Genomic DNA, 22317 nt, shown 5'->3' on the forward strand with positions numbered 1-22317 from the left:
TGGGAAGAACGGAGGTCCCCGTGTTACACTGTGTTCCCCTCCAACTCACCCTCTGGATCATGTTTCTTCATCTCTCCTTTGTAGTCATATCCCAGGATTGCTTTGTCCCATTTATATGCTTCCACTCTGTAACAGGCATCAAAGCCATGGAAGTAGTCTTTGGTTGAAAGAGCAGAAAGGAAAACCTACTCTCTCTACATACTAAAGCACTAGAGAAGAGAGAGGACAAGAGGAGCAGGTCCATGGTGACAGGAGCCTAGGAATAGAGCAGGCCTTGAACCTCAGTAAAAGAAGGAATAGTGCCCTAAGCCTTCCTTTAGACGTTAATTCAATACTGCCCATTCTTGTTTTCCTCTCCACTCCTCCCTTAGGTTTTCTACAAGGTGAAGAAATCATTCCAGTTTTTTTCCTTCCTCCAGGTACAAGGCAAGAACAAAGTGCAGAAGAAATTTTTTAAAAAGAGGGGCATAACAAATCGATGCCTGTACCTACTCCCCCTACAAACACATAGAAATGCCATCTAAACTAAAGAAAATGTCTTAAAAATTGTCAAGTTCAAAAGGAAAGAAAGAAGGAAAATTCTGCATCCAGAAACAAGGAGATGAATCAAAACAGTAAATGCAAAGGTAACCTTAAGCTGACACCTCAGAAACCCCAAAGAAATTTTTATCCCATATATAATGCTTAAGACCTCTAACTGAGGTCTGGAGTTCTAATTTCTACACAGGAACAGGGGGCAGAGAGCTGGAACTAAGACCTTGCTTAGTCCTATAAACTATTTCTAGAAAAATGCTACTCACTGGCCCAAAGAGATGAGGGAGTGTGCAGTCTCTGGATTTTTTTAGGGGGATAGTGGAAGTGGGGAGCTCACCCAGGGGACTTGGAAACTCTAGGACTTGACCTGGGAATATGGAATGTAAATACTTAGTTTTATACTGCATGGGTGATACAGAACGTCTAAGCCAAGAAATTAACTTAAAAACTGGCCCAGAAAAATACATACATAAGTATAAGAAGTTGTCATTGCTAGGGTAATATCAGACAGTAGACCTCAAGACAGTGTGTATTACAAGAGATAGAGATGTAACATAATCAAAAAAGTGATGCATTAGGAATGTGTATGCATATATCTGTTCATCAGGAATATGTATACTGGTATGAACTCATTATGAGAGCATTAAATTTCATGAAGCAAAAACAACAGAACAGAGACAAATCCACAATTATAGTTGGAAATCTGTAATCACGTCTCAGTAATTGATAGAACATATAGGCAAAATTTGCAGTAGTATATAGAAGATGTTAAAAACACAATCTATCAACATGACCTAATTGATGTTTACAGAACACTACATGCCACAACTGAAAAATTACATTTAATTCCTATACGCGGACATTCACCAAGATAGACTGTGCACTAGACCATAAAATAAGTCTCAATAAAGTTCAAAAAGATTTAATTACAGAATATGTTCTCAACAAGAGATGTAAGTTAGAAATCAGTAACAATAGGAAATCTACAAAATCCCTCAATACATGGAAATTAAATAACACACCTCTAAATAACCCATGGGTTAAAAAACAAATCATAAGGGAAATTAGAAAACATTTTGAACTAAATGAAAATGACAATACAACATTAACAAAATTTGATAGATGCAGCTAAAACAGTGTCTAGAGGGATGTTAAATAACTATATTAAAAAACAGGAAATTCATAGCAGCATTATTCACAATAGCCAGAAGGTAGAAGCAACCTAAATATCCATTAATGGATGAATGGATAAGCAAAATGTGGTATATACATATAATGGAATATTATTCACCCTTAAAAAGGAAGAAAATTCTGACACATGCTACAGCATGGAGAACCTTGAGGACATTATCCTAAGTGAAATAAGCCAGTCACAAAAAGACAAATACTATATGGTTCCACTTACATGAAGTATCTAGAGTAGTCACTCATAGAAACAGAAAGTGGGATGATGGTTGCCAGGAGCTGGGGAGGAGGAAATGGAGATTTGTTGTTTAATGGATATGGTTTCAGTTTTGCAGGATGAAAAAGTTCTGGAGATTGGTTTCACAACAATGTGAATATACTTAACAGTACTGAACTATACACTTTAAAATGGTTAAGATAGTAAATTTTATGTTATGTGGATTTTATCACAATTTTTTTAAATGAAGAACGGTTTAAAAGAAACTAGAAAAAGAATAAACCCAAAATAAGTAGAAGAAAAATAAAAATGGACAGAAATCAGTGAATTAGCCAACAATGGAGAAAATGAACAAAACCAGAAGCTGTTTTATTTGGAAAGATTTTTAAAATTTATAAATCCCTGTTAAGACTAGTTCATAAAAGAGAAAACACAAATTGCCAATGTCAGGAATGAAAATGGAGATATCCTACAGATAGTAAAAAATAAGAGAATATTATGAACAACTTGATGTCAATAAATTAGACAACTTAGATGAAATGAACTAATTGCTTGAAAAGCACAGCTTCCCAAAACTGACTCAAGAAGAAATAGGAAAAAGGAATCTCTGTGTATTTATTAAAGAAATTTAATTTTTTAATTAAAAAAATTCCTACATAGGGAACGTGGTTGAGTTCTACTGAAGCCCTTAACAGCAACTCAGCAAGAAATAAATGTAACAACACTGTTTTAGATATTCTTTCAACTCGGCGCATAACATTCGGTTAAAAAAATTAAAAAACCACTTCCCCACTGAAATGAATCAAAACAAAAACTACAGATCAACAAGGAAAAAGCCATCATGGGAGAGTCAGCAGGTAAAGAAATAAGAAAGTTGGGGAGGTGGAAATTGAGTGAAGGTGGTCAAAAGGTACAAATAAGTAGTGGGGATGGAATGTACAACAAAAACACAATGACTACAGTTAACAATTCTGTATGGTATATTATATGCAAGTTCCTAAGAGAGTAAATCTTAAAAGTTCTTATCACAAGGAAAAAAAATTTTTATAACCATGTAAGGTGCCAGATGTTAACTAAACTTAATGTGGTAATCATTTCACAATATATATGTGTCAGGTCATTATGCTGTGCACCTTAAGCTTATATGGAGTTGTATGTTAATTATATCAATAAAACTGGGGAGAAAAAAGTTGGCACCCACTATAACCGTGTATAATATGGCAACATGAAAGAATATAAAATAAATGTTTAAAATGGAAAACTCATAACAAAAGCACACTATATAAAAAGAAACTGCAGATATTAAAAAGAACAAAGAGAATTACCAGAAATAAAAAATCGATTGAAAGTATAGAATAGAGAACTTAAACAATTAACACAACTGAAAAGTAAATGGTTGGACTTAAAGATATATCTGAGGAATTACCTAGAATGCAGCACAGAGATAAAGTGGAATATAAAAGAGAAACTAAGAGATATGGAAGAAAGTAAAAAGGTCCAATACGTGTCCAAGAAATGTCATAAAAGGAGAAAAATAAAGGAGAGGAGGCAGCAGAAAAGAAAATTGTTTAGAACTTTTCATAATTGAAGAAAGTCATGATTTCAAGATCAATAAGTCTCAAGTAGGTTAATGAAAGCAGATGTAATACCTAGACACATCATGATGATACTGCAAAATTACAAGGAAATCTTTTGAAAGAGAGAAAGAAAGAAAACAAATGTTACTTAAAAGGAATGATTAGGCACATGAGAGATTAGAAGACAATGGAATAATATCTTCAAAGTGATAAAGGAGAAATAACAATAAAAAATGGGGCAAAATAAAGACATTTTAAGAGAAAGATGGAGGGTTCTTTCATAGACTCACTGGACAATTTCTAAAGGATGTACGTTAGCAAGAAGTAAGTTAAACCCAGAAAGATATTATGAGATAAATTGGTAAATATGCTGGAAGGTCTAAGTAAGCTTATACTAAGTAATAGTGATTAATTTTAATGGTATTTCAAAACAAATTAGATTAAAAGCACCAGATAACAATACAAAGAAAGTACTTAAAGTATTCCAAGGACTGTTTTGAGATACAAATTAATTACAAATCAAAGATACAAGTTTAAAAAATTAAAGATAACCTCTAAAAGCAATATAATATTTTTAATACAGTAGAGGGGAAAGCAGAATAAAGAAGACTTGATTGATCCCATAGAAATCAACAGAAGAAGCAAGTACAAGCTTGATTAAAAAGAAAGTGGGGAGATGGGCTGTGAGCTAAAGGGAGGCCTGGTAACAGCTCTTGGAGGATGAAGACTGAGCAGAAGAGCATGTTGGTGAGGTTGCTAAGGCTGAAGTGCAGTGTCCTTGCCTTTCTGAGTTTGTGGGGAGAAACACAACAAACCCAAATGCTGACTGCAGAGAAGAGGAAAGAGAACTGGTTAAATATTCAGGCATATCACTTTCTGCTTCCTGCCTTCCCATTACTCCCAGTCCAGAGGTTTATAGGAGCTAAAGGATGAGTGTGAAGTTTTTGTATAATTTGATGTAGAAATGCGCTGCCTCCTGCCCAGCAGATGTTCCTAGATCCAAGCTCAGGAGAGACAGTCAGTTGCAGGACAATGTTCATGAGCTCTGGGGTCAACAAATCTAGATTTGATCCCCACCTGCACCATATTTAGTTATATATATCCCTTAATATTACTGAGCCTCATACTCTTCAGTAAAAAATGAAGACAACATTCCTCCTATACCTGTCATCAGTAAATGGAGGGAATTAGTCCTCTTCACTTGATCTGTTGTGAGAACGAAATGAGACAAAGTATATGAAGTGTCTGCAGTGTTGTCACTCAGTAAACTAGTGTTTTTCTACCTGTCTCAAAACTAAACTAAAATAATAGCTGGAAAATTGCTTTGTATAGCATAAGGCACTATGCATACAGAAGAGATTACTATGAATTCTTGCTTATTTATTAACTACTTTCAGTCACCTTGACATGTCCACTTTCCTTTATTCCTCAGCAGTGGCAATATGGGTGATTGGGTTTTGGTGGGATAGGAGGTAATGAGAACCTGGATCCTGACTGGATCCATCACTGGATGTGAAGCTTAATGATATGTAACAACACCACACAGCTCAGTTCCCAGCTGGTTCAGTAACTATGGATCTCTAAGCAACATCTTACATTTACCCTTACAGCTTGTGAGCTAATAAGTATGTTATTGTTTCTTGGTTTACATGCCACATTGTTTACGCAGCCCAGATGTTCATCATGAGGCAGAGAGGTGACAATGAGAGATCAGGCAAAGACAGTATTGTACAAGATGGAACATGAAATCTCATCCTAACTGTAGAATATTACATGCTCTGCATTACATTGTATCTTTAAAAAATTATCTTCTGCATTTTCCATTTCCTTATAATATATTTTGAGCTTTTCTGTCCTGTTTTGTCTTATAATGCAAACAAGTAAACTTGTGAGCCTAAGGATACAGACCCACCTAATTAACAGTAGTAAAAAGACATCTTAGAAAAATATGGAGGAAATGTCCTCCCTCTCCCTATGGAGCTCCCGGGGAAGTGACAACATTCTGTCATAAAATCTTTTTCAAAGAACCTGATAAAGTATTGAATTGAGAACATTAAATATCAGCCTTACTCTCCTGTCCCTTACCTTCTAAATCCTCTGTAAACCTAATTAGTTATTTACTTCACAATTTGTTGCTCTAGTAGTAAGTTTTAAACTGTCATCTGTGTTTTACTAAAAGCCATAAATACTTTGAGAGTTTTTATGTTGAGGGAATTCTGTTTATTCCCTTCCAGCATAAAGGTATACTAAAATGCCATGACCGTCTTTTAACCATCAGGGAAATGCAAAGCAAAACAATATGAGATATTACTTCACACCCACTAGGTTTGCTATAATCAAGAATAAAGATAAGTATTGACAAGGATGTGGAGAAATCAAAACTCACATACACTGCTGGTGGGAATGTAAAATGGTGCAGTTACTGTGGAAAAACAATCTGGCAGTTCATCAAATGGTTAAACATAGATCCACAGTTCACCCCAGGTATAAACCTGAGAAATGAAAATATTTGTCCACATGAAACACACACATAAATGTTCATAGCAGCATTATTCATAATAGCCAAAAAATGTAAACAACTCAAACGTCCATCAACTGATGAACAGATAAAATGTGGCATATCCATACAATGGAATAGTATTCAGCAATAAAAAGAAATGAATACTGATACATCCTACTACATGAACCTTCAAAACATTATGCTAAATAAAAGAAGGTAGTCACAAAGGACCACATATAGTATAATTTCATTTACATAAAATGAATAGGCAAATCTGTAGAGACAGAGTGTATTAGTGTTTGCCTAGGGCTGGAGCATATGGGGACTAAAAGGAGTAGAATTTGTTTTGGGGATAAGGATATGTTCTAAAATTGTGATGGATGTGTAACTGTGGACTATACTAAAAGTCATTGAATTGTACACTTTAAATTAGTGAATTGTTTGGTATGTGAATTATATCTCAATTAAGTGGTATAAAAATAACCCATGCCTTGAGGGGTTACTTATTCAAACAAAGAGTTTGAGGATCTTTGTGTCACTTTAATTAACAAAAGTCTTATGCATAGGTCATATGCATAATATGTGGCCTCCAGGAGTGGCATGAAGAAATATTCATTCAGTGGCGTGAGGGAGATATTGGCAGGTTTCCTCATGGCATTCCTGGGCCCTCCTACCATTCACTCCGTGCCTTGCCTTTAAATAGGAGAACCACAGTCCCATATTCAAAGGTAAAAGTGAGTAAATACTTCATGATTTGAATTGAGTGTGGTGGAAAGAGTTGTCTACCCTATTCCTCAAGTCCATAATTATTTCCCAAACCTCTGATGCCCTTGGTTTGAAATGAACACTATTCCACCTCAGCAACATAGTGATGACCCACAGCACTAAGAGAAAATCAGGACAGTGAATGACAAGATTCAAAACGGCCATGACAAAAATAGAAAAATAGAGAAGTAGAACGAGATACATTCATTCTGGGTCAGACTCACAGCCCCTCACAATGGCACCAAGAGAAGGGAGGGCAAAGGGACTTTCTCTGGAGTCTTGCACATCCTCTACCTCCAACATTCAGGAATTCCTCATAGAATGGACTGGGAATCAGATGAACAGAGACTAGCTGGGCAGGGTTGTATTTAAACAGAACTAAAACATGGGCTTTGTACCTCAAAATGGAAATAAGGTAGGGAGAGAGCAGAGGGGGCTGCTAGGAGACTTCAGTTGGGATTGACGTCCACAAAATCCAACAGCTAACTTAGTTCTGGATTTTTGCTTTATGGTCAATAGGATTCACAAGTGCCCCCTGAACCCCAATGTGTAACACCTAAAGAGTTATCAGGGTTAATTCAACCAGCAGTATTTGCTTAGAATTGACAGACTTTTCAATAACCAATTCCTAATATTGTCAATAGACAATATTATGGATAGTCCAAGATAGGAGGTAATTTAAATCTTTTCCCTTGTCTTTTCTATTTATCTTGCCTACACTTTTTTGTTTGGGTTTGAAATACATTTCTCTTATATTTAGATATGGTTGTTTTAATAATCTTGGAATTTAGTAATCCTCAAACTAAATAATGATACCATACTGCAGAGTCTCTAATAAGAGGAAACTGGAAAGCTGTTCCTACCTTCTAGGTTCTCAATTCTGTGCTGGGATATTAGCACTAAGGTTGAGATGAATCACTGCATATTATGCAGGAGTTTTTGGGTTTGTGGGCCAGCTTCGCTTTTCTTGAATGAATGAATGAATACTTATCTATTTTACTTTTTCCTAGGAATTTGCTGGGCAAATATAATGCCTGTAATTGCACTTTTTACAATGACAAAGCACAACAGTTCTTGAAGTGGAAATAAAGACTCTAAATAGATTTTTAATGCTCTTTAAAAATGAAACATTTTCCTATAGGAACATACCTTGATCTCTAAGGTTATTGAGAAAGTAAAGGGAAAATATGATTTAATATGCAAGGTTTCCTTTTTCATACTGTTCACATAAAATGGATAAAGTCAATATTCATATTCAGGGGGACTGAACTGATAAGGACAGTTGATATTTTTCATACCCATTTATACAAAATTTATATCAAAAAGCCCTAAAATACAGTAAAAGAATGAGAGGTTGCAAAGTAGACATCAGACCAAACACTTAAAAGCAATAAACTATTTCCCCCTTCTCTTGTTCTCTCTTCCATCAGCTAGGAGTAAAGTCTGGAGCTGCAGTCGGCTAGCCCTTGTATATTCCAGGCTTTCCTTTTCTTCCCTCAGCAGTTTCCATGTTACAGTCAGAAAGAAAGTAATGCAAAATACAACAGACACTTTATTATAAAGCCCAAATGAATATTGCACTTTTGAGCAAGTTTTAAACCATGAAACCAAAAATGAGTTTCCCAGAGTCAAACTGTGTATCCTTTTTGTTTTCTAAAAGATCTCTCTCTTACTCACTTTGTTTTTTTTGTCCATTTCCACCCCTAACTGGTCTTTGTAGCCATGGAACAATTCAGGCCCTGCTTCCATCTCTTCTTGAGAACATCATTCTCCTGACACTTTCTTCAGCTGGTGAATACAGAAAAAAGAAGACAAAGACTAATCTAGAATAGTCTTCCAGGGCATTGTTGAAAATAATACAGCATTCAGCTGACAATGAGTGGAACTTAACACCTGGGTGTGATCAAGAGGCAAAGAGCCTTGTCAAAACCCACTGTCATCCCAGAGTGGCTGTGGCATACCCAAGGTTGTCTCCCACTGAGGAGCAAGAACAGAGGCTTAAAGCTGCAGGGGGCAATAGATTTCACTAATATAACCCACCCAGCCACTAAACAAATAAGCAAATAATAAGCCAGTGCCCATAATTGCTATAATATATTATCTAAAATGCCCATTTGCCAAAGGAAAAATTATAAGACATGCAAAGAAACTGGAAAGTATGATCCATACATTGGCCAAAAAAAAAAAAAACAAAACAAGGCAAGAGAAACTGCCTCTGAAATAAACCAGAAGTCAGATTTAACTGACAAAGACTTCAAAGAAGCCATTATAAATATACTCAAAGAACTAAAGGGAACCATGATTAAAGAAATAAAGGAAGGCATGATGACAATGCTACATCAAATAAGGTATATCAATAAAGATGGAAATTACTTTTTTAAAAAAGAACCAAATGGAAATCCTAGAAATGAAAATTTCACAAGAGGGGCTCAACAGTAGATTTGAACTAGCAGAAGAAAGAATTAGTAAACTTAAAGATAGGTCATTAGGGAGTGTATAAGCTGAAGGACAGAAAAAAAAAATCAAGAAAAATGAACAGATCTTCAGAAAAATGTGGCCACCATTAAAGTGCACCATCAGGGCCGGCCCCGTGGCTTAGTGGTTAAGTGCGCGCGCTCCGCTACTGGCAGCCCGGGTTCGGATCCCGGGCGCGCACCGACGCGCCACTTGTCTGGCCATGCTGAGGCCGTGTCCCACATATAGCAACTAGAAGGATGTGCAGCTATGACATACAACTATCTACTGGGGCTTTGGGGGAAAAATAAATAAATAAAATTATAAAAAAAAATAAAGTACACCATCATACACACAATGAGAATATCAGAATGAGCACAGAGGGAGAAAAGAGCATAAATAAAACCTCAAAGCTTCCCAATTTATTAACAATAATGTCAAGAGGATAGTTAATCTACTCCATGGTATTACTGCCTTAGCATTCATTTTATTTAAGCAGCCTGCCAGGACCTTAAACTGACCCTAACCCTCTCATGCAAGCACATGCCCTAGATAACAGCCTGCAGAGTCACAGCAAATGGAAGTTCCTAATATGGCTTCCCCAAAAGCCCTTGGGGTCAAGTCTTCCCTGCCTCCCACCACCTATGCCTTATGCGCCCCTTAGATAAGACCCTCACAAGACTTCCCAAAATGCCACTCTTCTGGTTGGAATTGACCAATCCAGCCCCAGTGCAGGAACTCCAAAGCACTCCACCCTGGACTCTAATAAAGGCAAATGCCCCAGGTCCTGCCTCTATCTGTCTGTCTGTACTCTGCCTTGACCTCCAAAGTGGCCTCAAAGCATGCCATCTACTTCCTCCAGGATCTGTGAGTAATAAACTTCTCTATTTCAGTTTCTCTTATAGTCTATTGTTGAACCATGGCTCACCATCCAGCACTCTGTGCTCCACTTAACAAATGTTAATTTAACAAAGTCAGAACAAATAATTTATGCATCCAGGAAGCTCAACGACTTCTAAGTAGTAGAAATACAAAGAAATCCACAAACATAGCACAGTAAAAATGCTGAAAGCAAAGGCAAGGAGAAAATCTTGAAAGCACCAAGAGAAAAACAATTCATCACTTACAAGGGAGCTGCAATAAGATTAACAGCTGACCTCTTATCAGAAACAGTGGAGGCCAGAAGGCAGTGGGAAGACAAAGTCCTGAAAGAAAAAAATCTATTAACCAAGAATCATATATCTAGCAAGACTGGCTTTCAAAAATGAAGGCTAAATAAAGACTTTCCAAGATAAACAACAGAGAGAATTTTTTTTTTGCCTGTAAATGCACCTTACAAGACTACTAAAGTAATTTCTTCAAGCTGAAAGCAAATGACCCCTAAGTGTAATTTTAATCTACATGAAAAACAAAGACCCCTGGTAAAAGTAATTATGTAATATAAAAGACAGTATAAATGTACATTTTTTCTTTATTATTTAAAAAGAAATATAAAACAATATGTATATAATGTAATGTAACAGCACAGAAGAACAAAAGAGGTGGGAGGAAGAAAAGCTGTACTGAGATAACAAAATGACTCCAGATGGTTCCTCAAACTCATAGGGAAAAAATGAGGAGAACCAGAATAATAAGTAAGAAAGTTAATATAATAAAATCTGTAAATACATATTTATTCTTCTCTTAGCTTCTTTAAAATACATACAATTATATGCGGTAATAATCACAGCAAGGTATTGTTAGGTTTTTTAACATTTATAGACATAGTATGTATAACAGTAATACCTCAAAAATGGAGAAGAGGGAATAGACCTATATAGGAGTAACATTTCTCTATCTTACTGGAATTAAGTTAGCATAAATCTGAACCTGTTTCTGATAAGCCCTAGAGCAAGATTTAAGGAGATATCTCAAAAACCAAATAACTAAAATAATATAGCAAAAGTCATTAAATCAAAATGATACATTAGAAAATATTAATGTACAAGGATGTGGTAAATTACGAATAGAGGAACAAAAAGGACAATACATATAGAAAATTAAATGTAGAATGGCACACATGAATCCAACCATATCAATAATATCCCTGTGGGCCTCACCTAATTAGAGAAGTTTTTAAAAGAGACAAGAAGCAGCAGGGGACACACTCCTACTGGAGTGGAAAAAAGCAAACAACCATATTGTGAACTGTCTATGGTGGGGAACATATGGTTAGAACTTGAGGGTGGCCTCTAGGAGATGAAAGTGACCCTCAGCGAACACCCAGCAAGGAAATGGGACCTCCATCACACACCTGCCAGGAACTGAATTATGCCAACAACCTGAGTGAGCTTGTTAAAGAACCCCTAGATCCAGATGAAATCACAGTCCTAGCCAGCACTTGATTTCAGCCTTGTGAGATCCTGAGTAGAGAACACATCTATACTGTGCCCAGACTTCTGACAGAGACTGTGAAATAACAAATGGGTGTTATTAACCTAAATTTGTGGTAATTTCTTGTGTAGCAGTAGAAAATAAATACATTATCCAATCATTGTATTGACTGCTTATTGTCCATCCATGTCAGAAAGCAGGATCACAAACAGTCCACATTCACTTAGTATGGCCATTACACATTTTTATTCTTGCTTAATTTTGTTGGGATTAAGTTATCTCAACTTCCTTCTGTCATAATATATTTCAAAGAGATCTGAACCAGCTGGAAATCCCACAGACTTCATACTGGTTCACGACATGACTGAAATCATGCGAATAAGACTGAATTAACAAGAGATGGTAACCAGCTTGAAGGATTTGGTAAAACACAACACAACAGTTGGTGCGAGATAAATATTATGAAGATTAAAGTATCACCACAGCAATGATAATATTAGGGGACATAGTGGTCTGAGGCATTCCAGAACATTCCCTCTGGAATAAAGGACAAATTATTGCATCTTGCACCTCTCATCATGAAGAAGCATAATTCCTTGTTGGCCTCTTTGGATTCTGGATGCAGCATATTCCACAAATGGGGAGACTCCACAGGAGACATGCAAGGTAGACCTCCAAGGTTCTGGAGCATGTCCATGCTGTCTTCAGAGAAGAACTATACAACTTTTGAAAAACATGCAAGAGACAGCAAACATGACCATGATCAACCAAGTGACCATGTGATTAGGATTCCCATAATGAGTTAGGTATTTTCAGACCTACTAAGTCATAAGGTCAGGCAGGCCCACAACAATCCGTGATAAGGTAGAAATGTATCCAGGATCACTCATGAGCAGGGCTGACACAACAAGTTGCACGAGCAAGTGGCAGAGACCATGTGTCATCCAACATTCCTGCACAAGCACCTCTAATTCAATACACGACTTTGGCTGCATGGAAGGTCTCTTATGACTAGCTGATGGAGAACAGGAAAAGCCAACCACAGCTCATAGATGAGTTGATTCACTATTTCAGAGGCAAGCCATAACTGGGCTTTGGCATCTGTACAGCCCTATTCATGGAGTTTCTTGAAAGACAGCAGTGAGGAAAAGTCCTCCAAAGCCCAGAGATGTGGGTGGTGTACCTTGTCATGCACTTTGTGAGTAAAGAGAAGGACTCGAGACTAGAATATATAAGAATCCAGGAGAAGTATCAGACAGCTTGATTTGGTCAGAGACCTAGAAGTAGGGAGAAGATCAGGGAAAAAAGTTCTTGGTTAAAGACATGAAGATGGACCTATGGAAGTAACCCTAAGTGTGAATATCTTTTATCACATATTAAAGTCCACCAGAGGGCATCTATTATGGAAGTGGCACTAAATAAATAGACAGAATTGCTCTACAAGTTGGGCTCATCTTCTGTCAACATCCACCCCTGTGCTAGAAAAATGAGCACATTAGTAGAGTAGACGTGGGGGCAGAGGGAGGCTACTATAGGCCCAACAGCATGGGATCTTGCTTAACAAGACTGACAAAACTACTGTCATTCTGATTTTCCAAATTTGCCAATATTAGAAATCAAAGCTCAGCAAGCAGTATCTCCAACCCTCAAGAAGCCCAACCAATTCTTTGGTGTCAATAGACCACATTAAATCCCTTCCAGCTAGGAAGGACAGTGATTCGTTTTGACTGAGATAGGCAACATTTCAATTATTGGTTTGTCTTTTCTACCCATGCTACCTATAAGAAAGATTACCGAGTGTTTGATTCACTGACACAGATCCCACATAATGTTGCATTACTGCACAGGAAGCACTTTATAGCAAAGGTGTTATGGAAGTAACCATATAACCTTGGGATCCGCTGGTACCAAAAGTACCAAACTGATATAGTGGCCAGGAGGAGGCCCAGCTGAAGTGCCAGCTCAGAAAGTAAGGATAAGGCACCAGTCTCCCCAGTGCATATATACTCTAAATCTATGACCGTATTATGGTACCCTTTCACCAGTAGGTAGAATCATGGGTCTGGAAACCAAGAGTAGCAATCAGGAGTGGCCTCACTTACCATTGCTCAGTGAACCACTTGGGGAAGTTGTGTTACCCCAATATCTCTGGACACTGAGGATTTAGAGGTCTTGATTTGCAAAACAGAATGCTTCCACCAATGGCCAGAGCAAGAGACCATTGGACTATAATTTATGACTGTTTTCCAGGCACTTGAGGATATTTGTGCCAAGTACAAGCAGGCAAGAAAAGAAATTATTCTGATTATTAGAAGAAGATATGACTGCTATTACACAATTGGGGAAGGATAGAATATGTTTGCCACCCAGGCGATATACCTGGATGTGTCTTAGTATACTTTTGCCCCATTTTGTTGCTAAACGGACAAGTAAAGCAGCCATTACCTGAAAAAGGCATGAAGCACAAGGGTTTAGACCTCTAGGAAATAAGAGTCTGGGTTATATCACTAGATAACCTGCCCAATCCATCAGAGGGAAACCTAGAAACAAAAGTACTGTAGATTAGGCGAATGTTGATTATCATTTGTGACCCTCAGACTAGCTGCAGTGGCTGGAGTATTGTTTATCCCACAAATGTTCCTATTTTGTATTTCCTCTAGGAAAAGAGGCCCCAGAATCCTGGAAGAGCTGTTCCCAAAGGTACAAGGGTAAGCTGTGGTGGATGTAATGTGACACCAAGATTTGTCTTTAGGGCCGAAGATCGTATTTAAAACAGGCGTTTTCTGTTTAACGTAGTCAAATATATCAATTTCTTGTTGGCTGTTGTTTTTTGTTTATTATTTAAGAAATCCCTCTCTGCACGATACATATAAGGATACCACTATTATCACCTATTATCTTTCATATTAATATAATTAATATCCCTGGAGTCTTTTCCTGTATATAGACTGATAAAGTTCTAGTTTTCTTTTTTCCATATGGACCCTAACACAATTTACTGAGAAAACTGTTTCCTACTGATAAGCAATATCATCATATACATCAAGTATATATATTCATTTATCAAATGTATATATTTATTTAGGTTTATTTATGAGCTGCTATATATCAAGTGTATATATTCATTTAGGTTTATTTATGAGCTGTGTATTGTGTTCTTGGCCTAAACCTGTGATAACCTTACTCTGTCCTAGTTTATCCATCTTTGCTATATACTATCTTAGTATACAGAATATCAAATCTTCTAAACTTGTTCTTTATTTTTAAGATTGTCTTACTTCTTGGACTCTTCTGCTTCCATGTGAAATTTAGAATCATCTAGTGAAATTATATGAAAACCAAAACTCAGTTCATTTTTATTGGTTTACATAAAATCTACAAATTAATTGGAAATTTTAACATATTTATAATATTGTGGTTTTTTTAAGTTTTTTTTTCAATTTTATTTTCTTGATAGCATGTACTCTTTTTTTTTTTTTTTGTGAGGAAGATCAGCCCTGAGCGAACATCCGTGCTAATCCTCCTCTTTTTGCTGAGGAAGACCAGCTCTGAGCTAACATCTATTGCCAATCCTTCCTTCCTTATTTTTCCCCCAAAGCCTCAGTATATAGTTGTCTGTCATAGTTGCACATCCTTCTAGTTGCTGTATGTGGGACGCAGCCTCAGCATGGCCGGAGAAGTGGTGCATTGGTGCGCGCCCGGGATGCGAACCCGGGCCGCCAGTAGCGGAGTGCACGCACTTAACCGCTAAGCCACGGGGCCGGCCCTAATATTGTGTTTTAATAGCTGTTTTATTTAGGTCTTTTCATATGTTTCACATTAAATTTTAAAACATTTTATTAGAAGTTTTTACAACTTTTTGTTGAACTTAAGACTAGGTATTCCATATTATTCCAACCTACTTTATGAACATTTTCAAACATGCAGAAATGTAAAAATACATGAATGCCATATAAACTCCACTTGATTTGACGATCGTTCATTCTTCCCATTTAACATATTTGATTGATATGTGTGCATGATTCTTTTGAGAGAAAAACATGATGTCACTTCATTCTTAAGTACTTCATCTTCTCCTATGAGACATAAATAAAGACATTCATTGTCATAGCCCTACCTCAAGTTATCATACTTTTGATTATTAATATTAGTTACCTATTATCACCTATTATCTTTTCCCTATAAACATTTCCCCAATTAACCTCAAAATACTCCACTCCTAGATATATACTCAAGAGAAATGAAAGCATGGGTCCAGACAAAGATCTGTCCACAACTGTTCATAGCAGCTTTATTTGTAATAGGCAGAAACTTGATAGAACTCAAATGTCCATCAACTGGTAAATGGATAAACAAATTGTGGCGTATCTTAACAATGGAATACTACTCAACAATAAAAGGGAATGAACAACTGACACACTAAACAACATGGATAAATTTCAAAATAATTATGCTGACTAAAAGAAACTTCTTCTTTTACTTATTTCTTATCTAAAAGTACATACTGTATGAGTTCATTTATATAAAATTCTAGGAAAATACAAACTACTCTATAGTGATAGAAAGCAGACTGGTAATTGCCTGAGGGAAAGTGGCACAGAGAGGAGCAGAACAAGATTATAAAAGACACAGGAAACATTTGGCAGTGATGGGTATGTTCACTATCTTGATTGCAGCAGTGATTTCACAGGTGTATCAAATTATATAATTCATGTGCAATTTTACCTCAATAAAGCTTTTTAAAACTCTATTAAATAATTCTATGGTTGAGATGGAAATACATGTTGAATTTCTAGATTTTCTAGTTATTCATTAGTTAACTATTCCTACATTAATGCTGCATAAAAAAATCCTAATCTCCATTAAATTGCTCCTTGTACAGGTTGGCTATTACTCAGCTGGTGTAGGCTGGGGCTTCAGGCTCCAGGCTGCTGGTTGGGTTTAGATATGTTCCATGTGTCTCATTTTCTTCTGACTGTTCATCCCATTCTGAAAACTGGTTTCCCAAGGCACATTCTTTCCATGGAGACTGGCTTGAGCACCGGAGCTAAGCCAAACCATACAAGGACATTTAAGGTCACTGCTCATGTACATCCACTAACATTCCAGAGGTCAAAGCAAGTCATATGTTCAAGCCCAGTAACAATGAAGTGGGGAAATAGCCTGTTGTTGGAGGAACTGAAAAGTCATGTGGCAAAGGGCAAAGATGTATAATTTTACAATACAAAGGTAACTCTGTGTCTGAAGCTCCATTTCTGGTCAAAAAGCAGAATATACCCTATTCTGCACTGTCACATAACTGAAATGAAACAGAGACATTCTCTGACTTATGAAGTTGTCACTAGAGAGTGACATCAGCGTCATGGCGGAGTGAGCTTTCCCGTAAACTCTTCCTCCAATAAGATACAACAAAAGGAACAGTCACAGACCAACAACAGTCTCCTAGACAGCGAAAAGCAAGATCAGAGAGATCCACACTGCCACACATCTGAGAGTGGAAAGTGCTGGGCCCCTGGAGGACGTGGGGAGAGGTAAGGAGAACTCCTCTCCCTCCCCATCAGATCAGCGATCCCGGTCTGCATGGCTCCCAGAGTGGGGGGAGGGGCGGCCCTCTGTGGGGAAACCGTAGCTCTTCAGGCTGTCTCAGCCAGTGGGAAACTCCCACACAGAGGACTCAGTTCACTGCTACAGGGGTACCATCAACATCTGAGAACCCCAGGAGAGTGGATAATGAGGGGCAAACTTCTCGAGAAGCCCCCCATGCCAGGGACCCAGCGGGCAAAAGAGAGAGCCCCCCCTCCCTGCATGCCGGACACTGCAGCTCAGCCGACTAGACCAGACCAGAGCAAGCGGCTGGCAGATTGCAGCGAACAGCCAGGGCAGAGCGCAGGGGGCTGAGATTACACAGCCCTTAACTACCACACAGTGGCAGTGGGTGGAAACTGCAACCAGTTATTTCCAGGATGAGGAAAAACAAAGCCAATACAGGAACCACAATGCAAAGGTACATGAAATCACCAGACCAGAGGAAAATGACAAGCACCCAGAAACCAACCCTGAAGACAAAGAAATTCATAACTGTCTTGACATGAGTACAGCCATGTTTGGCCGCTCCATTGACCTACAGCCACCAGCACAAAAAAGAAATACAAAGCTGCTTTCTGTGTGGGGTGAACTGGCCTTTTCCCGGGAACTGGCCTTTCTCCCACAGAGAGTTGCAAGTTGTAACATTTCAAGGCTCTTGGAGCGTTGTAGCCCGGAATGGACTGGCCATCTGTGCTGGGCTGAGACGATAACCAAAGAGAACAATGCACGTACACAACTACTGGGCTGGGACGTTAGCCAGGGGACTCAGTGCACGTACGCCACTGATAACCATTTTGTGCATGGAAACACTAAATGCTTGCTCTGCAAACTCTGTAATTGCTTACTCTGAAAATTACTGATGGTATAAAAACTGCTGGAAACTGAGCCCTAGTGAGAATTCCACCTGTGGAAGGGACACCTTGCCCAGGACGTGTGATCCTTGCCCAGCCGCGTCGATTGACAGGGCTCTCCCGGCAGTGGGGCGTGGATGTTGTGAGTAACTGATTTGATGTGAAGTAATTGATTTGATATGAAGTAATTGATTTGATGTGTTCTCTTTTCGGTCAACTTGGTGTTTCTCTTTCTGGTTGATTTGTGTCATTTCTCTTCAGCCGATGTGGGTGTTTTCCCTTTCCAGTCGTGCTGATGTTTTTTCCCTCTTAATATTTGACCTATTCAGATCTGTTTGCAGACTACCGCCTTTACTATCCTCTATATAATAAAATATAACTTCAGTCCATTTGTTTCAAGTGGAAAGTGTCTTTTACGTCTCCGATCGAATCCCTGAACCTCTCATAACAATAACCTAAACAACAGAGATTTCAAAATAGCTATCATAAAAAAACTCAACGAAGTACAAGATAACACAGACAGACAATTCAATGAGATTAGGAGTTTCTTCACAAAAGAGATTGAAATCATAAAGAAAAACCAATCAGTACTGATGGAGATGAAGAACACAATGGAGGAGATAAAGGAGAGTCTGGAATCTTTAAAGAACAGAGCTGACAATATGGAGGAAAGAATTAGCATTATAGAGGATAGGAATACAGATATGCTCCAGATGGAGAGGAGAGAGAACTAAGGCTAAAAAGAAATGAAGAAAGTCTCCAAGAAATATCTAACTCTATTAGGAAATGTAACATAAGAATTATAGGTATTCCTGAGGGAGAAGAGAGGGAAAGAGGAACAGAGAGCCTATTCAAGGATATAATAGCTGAGAACTTCCAAAATCTGGGGAAGGAGCAGGAAATACCAGTGTGTGAAGCCAATAGGTTGCCTAAATACGTCAACAGGCAAAGGCCCACTCCACGACATGTAGTGGTAAGGCTGGCTAAAATCAATGACAAAGAAACAATATTAAGGGCAGCTAGACAAAAACAAAAATAACGTACAAAGGCACTCCCATCAGGCTCTCAGCGGATTTCTCAACAGAAACTTTACAGGCTAGGAGAGAATGGAATGATATATTCAAAATACCTAAAGACAAAAACTTTCAGCCAAGAATACTCTATCCAGCAAAAATATCCTTCAAATATGATAGAGAAATAGTAACTTTCCCAGATAAACAAAAGCTAAGGGAGTTCATAGCCACAAGACCCCCACTACAAGAAATAATCAAGAAGGCCCTCAGGCCTGAAAAAAAGAAGAGAAAGAGAACACAAAGCTTGGAGCAAGGAGAAAAATAGGTAGACAAAATCAGAAAAATAGTAGATCTTTACCGGAATAGGTTAGCAACCACTTAAATACCAAAATCAAAGATCAAAGGAAGGAATTCACCAAAAATAAATATAACCTCATCACTGTAAACGCACACCCACACCACAAGATAGAATAAGGTATAACAAGAATGACTTAGAAGGGGAAGAGGAAAATGACTGAATTGACTTAGTATAAGGAAATAAGAGGCCATCAGATAATGGACTATCTCATACACAAGATTTTTTCTACAAACCTCAAGGTAACCACTAAACAAATAATCAAAACAAAATCACATATGATAAACAAAGAGAAAACTAGAAGAGTCATAAGACAGAACAACCAAACTAAATTGGCAGTCTAAAACAAATGGGACAAGAAACAAAGGAAATGCAAAAGAACCGGAAAATAAGTGACAAAACAGCAACATTAAGCCCTCATATATCAATAATTACCCTAAATGTAAATGGATTGAACTCTCCAATCAAAAGATACAGAGTGGCAGGATGGATTAAAAAGCAAGACCCAACAATATGCTGCCTCTAGGAAACACATCTCAGCTCTAAAGACAAGCACATGCTCAGAGTGAAAGGATGGAGGACAATACTCCAGGCTAATGGCAAACAAAAGAAAGCAGGTGTTGCCATACTCATATCAGACAAAGTAGACTTCAAGATAAAACAAGTTAAGAGAGACAAAGAAGGGGAATATATAATGATAAAAGGGACACTCCACCAAGAAGACATATCACTTATAAATATATATGCACCCAACATAAGAGCACCAAAGTGCATAAAGCAACTATTAACAAACCTAAAAGGAGGCATTAACAACAACACAATAATAGTAGGGGATCTTAATACCCCACTTACATCAATGTATAGATCATCCTGACAAAAAGTCAATAAAGAAATACTGGACTTAAATGAAAAACTGGACAAGATGGACCTAGTAGACATATACAGAGCACTCCATCCAAAAAGAGCTGACTACACATTCTTCTCAAGTGCACATGGAACATTCTCAAGGATAGACCATATGTTGGGAAACAAAGCAAGCCTCAATAAATTTAAGAAGATTGAAATCATAACAAGCATCTTTTCAGACCATAATGCTATGACACTGGAAATCAACCACGAAAAAAAAAAACTGGGAAAGTGACAAAAATGTGGAGATTAAACAACATGCTACTGAACAACCAATGGATCATTGATGAAATTAAAGGAGAAATCAAAAACTATCTGGAAACAAATGAAAATGAAAATATGCCATACCAAATCATATGGGATGCAGCAAAAGCGGTCCTGAGAGGTAAACTCATAGTGATACAAGCCCGCCTTAACAAACAAGAAAAAGCCCAAATAAGCAACTTTAAATTACACCTAACAGGACTAGAAAAAGAAGAACAAACAAAGCCCAAAGTCAGCAGGAGAGAAATAATAAAAATCAGAGCAGAAATAAATGAAATTGAGACAAAAAAAAAAACAGTAGAAAGGATTAATGAAACAAAGAGTTGGTTCTTTGAGAAGATAAACAAAATTGACAAACCCTTAGCCAGACTTACTAAGAAAAAAAGAGAAAAGGCTCAAGTAAATAAAATTAGAAATGAAAGAGGAGAAATTACAATGGATACCACAGAAATACAAAGGATTATAAGAGAATATTATGAGAAATTATATGCCAACAAATTGGACAATCTAGAAGAAATGGATAAATTCTTAGACTCATACAACCTCCCAAAACTGAACCAAGAAATAGAGAATCTGAATAGACCAATCACAAGTAAAGAGATTGAAACAGTAATCAAAAACCTCCCAAAAAATAAAAGTCCAGGACCAGATGGCTTCTCCGGTGAATTTTACCAAACAGTCAAAGAAGATTTAATACCCATCCTTCTCAAACTATTCCAAAAAATAGAGGAAGTTGGAACACTTCCTAAATCATTCTATGAGGCCAACATCACCCTGATACCAAAGCCAAAGACAATACAAAGAAGGAAAATCACAGGCCAATATCACTGATGAACATAGATGCAAAAATCCTCAACAAAATATTGGCAAACCGAATACAGCAATACATTAAAAAGATCATACACCATGATCAAGTAGGATTTATACCAGGGACGCAGGGATGGTTCAACATCCGCAAATCAATCAACGTGATACACCACATCAACAAAACAAAGAATAAAAACCACATGGTCATCTCAATAGATGCAGAGAAGGCATTTGACAAGATCCAACATCCATTTATGATAAAAACTCTCAAGAAAATGGGTATAGAAGGAAAGTACCTCAACATAATAAAGGCTATTAATGACAAACCCACAGCCAACATCATACTCAATGGGGAAAGACTGAAAGCCATTCCTGTGAGAACAGGAATGAGGCAGGGCTGCCCACTCTCACTACTCCTGTTCAACATCGTACTGGAGGTTGTGGCCAGAGCAATTAGGCAAGAAAAAGGAATAAAAGGAATCCAAACAGGCAACGAAGAAGTGAAACTCTCACTATTTGCAGATGACATGATTTTAAATATAGAAAACCCTAAAGAATCCGTTGGAAAACTATTAGAAATAATCAACAACTACAGCAAAGTCACAGGGTACAAAATCAGTCTACAAAAATCAGTTGCATTTCTGTATGCTAATGACGAACTAAGAGAGAGCTCAAAAAGATAATACCATTTACAATTGCATCAAAAAGAATAAAATATCTAGGAATAAATCTTACCAAGGAGGTGAAAGACCTATACAAGGAAAACTACAAGACATTATTGAAAGAAATCAATGATGACATAAAGAAATGGAAAGACATCCCATGCACATGGATTGGAAGAATAAACATAGTTAAAATGTCTATGTTACCTAAAGCAATCTACAGATTCAATGCAATCCCAATCAGAATCCCAATGACATTCTTCACGGA

At 37.4% G+C, this 22317-nt stretch overlaps 1 long non-coding RNA gene across 2 annotated transcripts in view; it reads left to right on the forward strand.

The window, feature by feature from the left end:
* LOC131397771 (uncharacterized) overlaps nt 1-22317 on the forward strand; it is a 30848-nt gene that overhangs the window by 2911 nt on the left and 5620 nt on the right. The window contains exons 2-4 of one of the 2 annotated variants that reach the window (XR_009216788.1): nt 420-626; nt 14266-14313; nt 16488-17798. This is a non-coding gene — a long non-coding RNA (uncharacterized LOC131397771). Of the gene's footprint in view, nt 1-419; nt 627-14265; nt 14314-16487; nt 17799-22317 lie in introns of those variants that run through there. The other variant, XR_009216787.1, reaches the window with a different exon arrangement.

The sequence above is a fragment of the Diceros bicornis genome, chromosome 34 (genome assembly GCF_020826845.1).
Source record: "Diceros bicornis minor isolate mBicDic1 chromosome 34, mDicBic1.mat.cur, whole genome shotgun sequence".
Taxonomy (NCBI): Eukaryota; Metazoa; Chordata; class Mammalia; order Perissodactyla; family Rhinocerotidae; genus Diceros; species Diceros bicornis.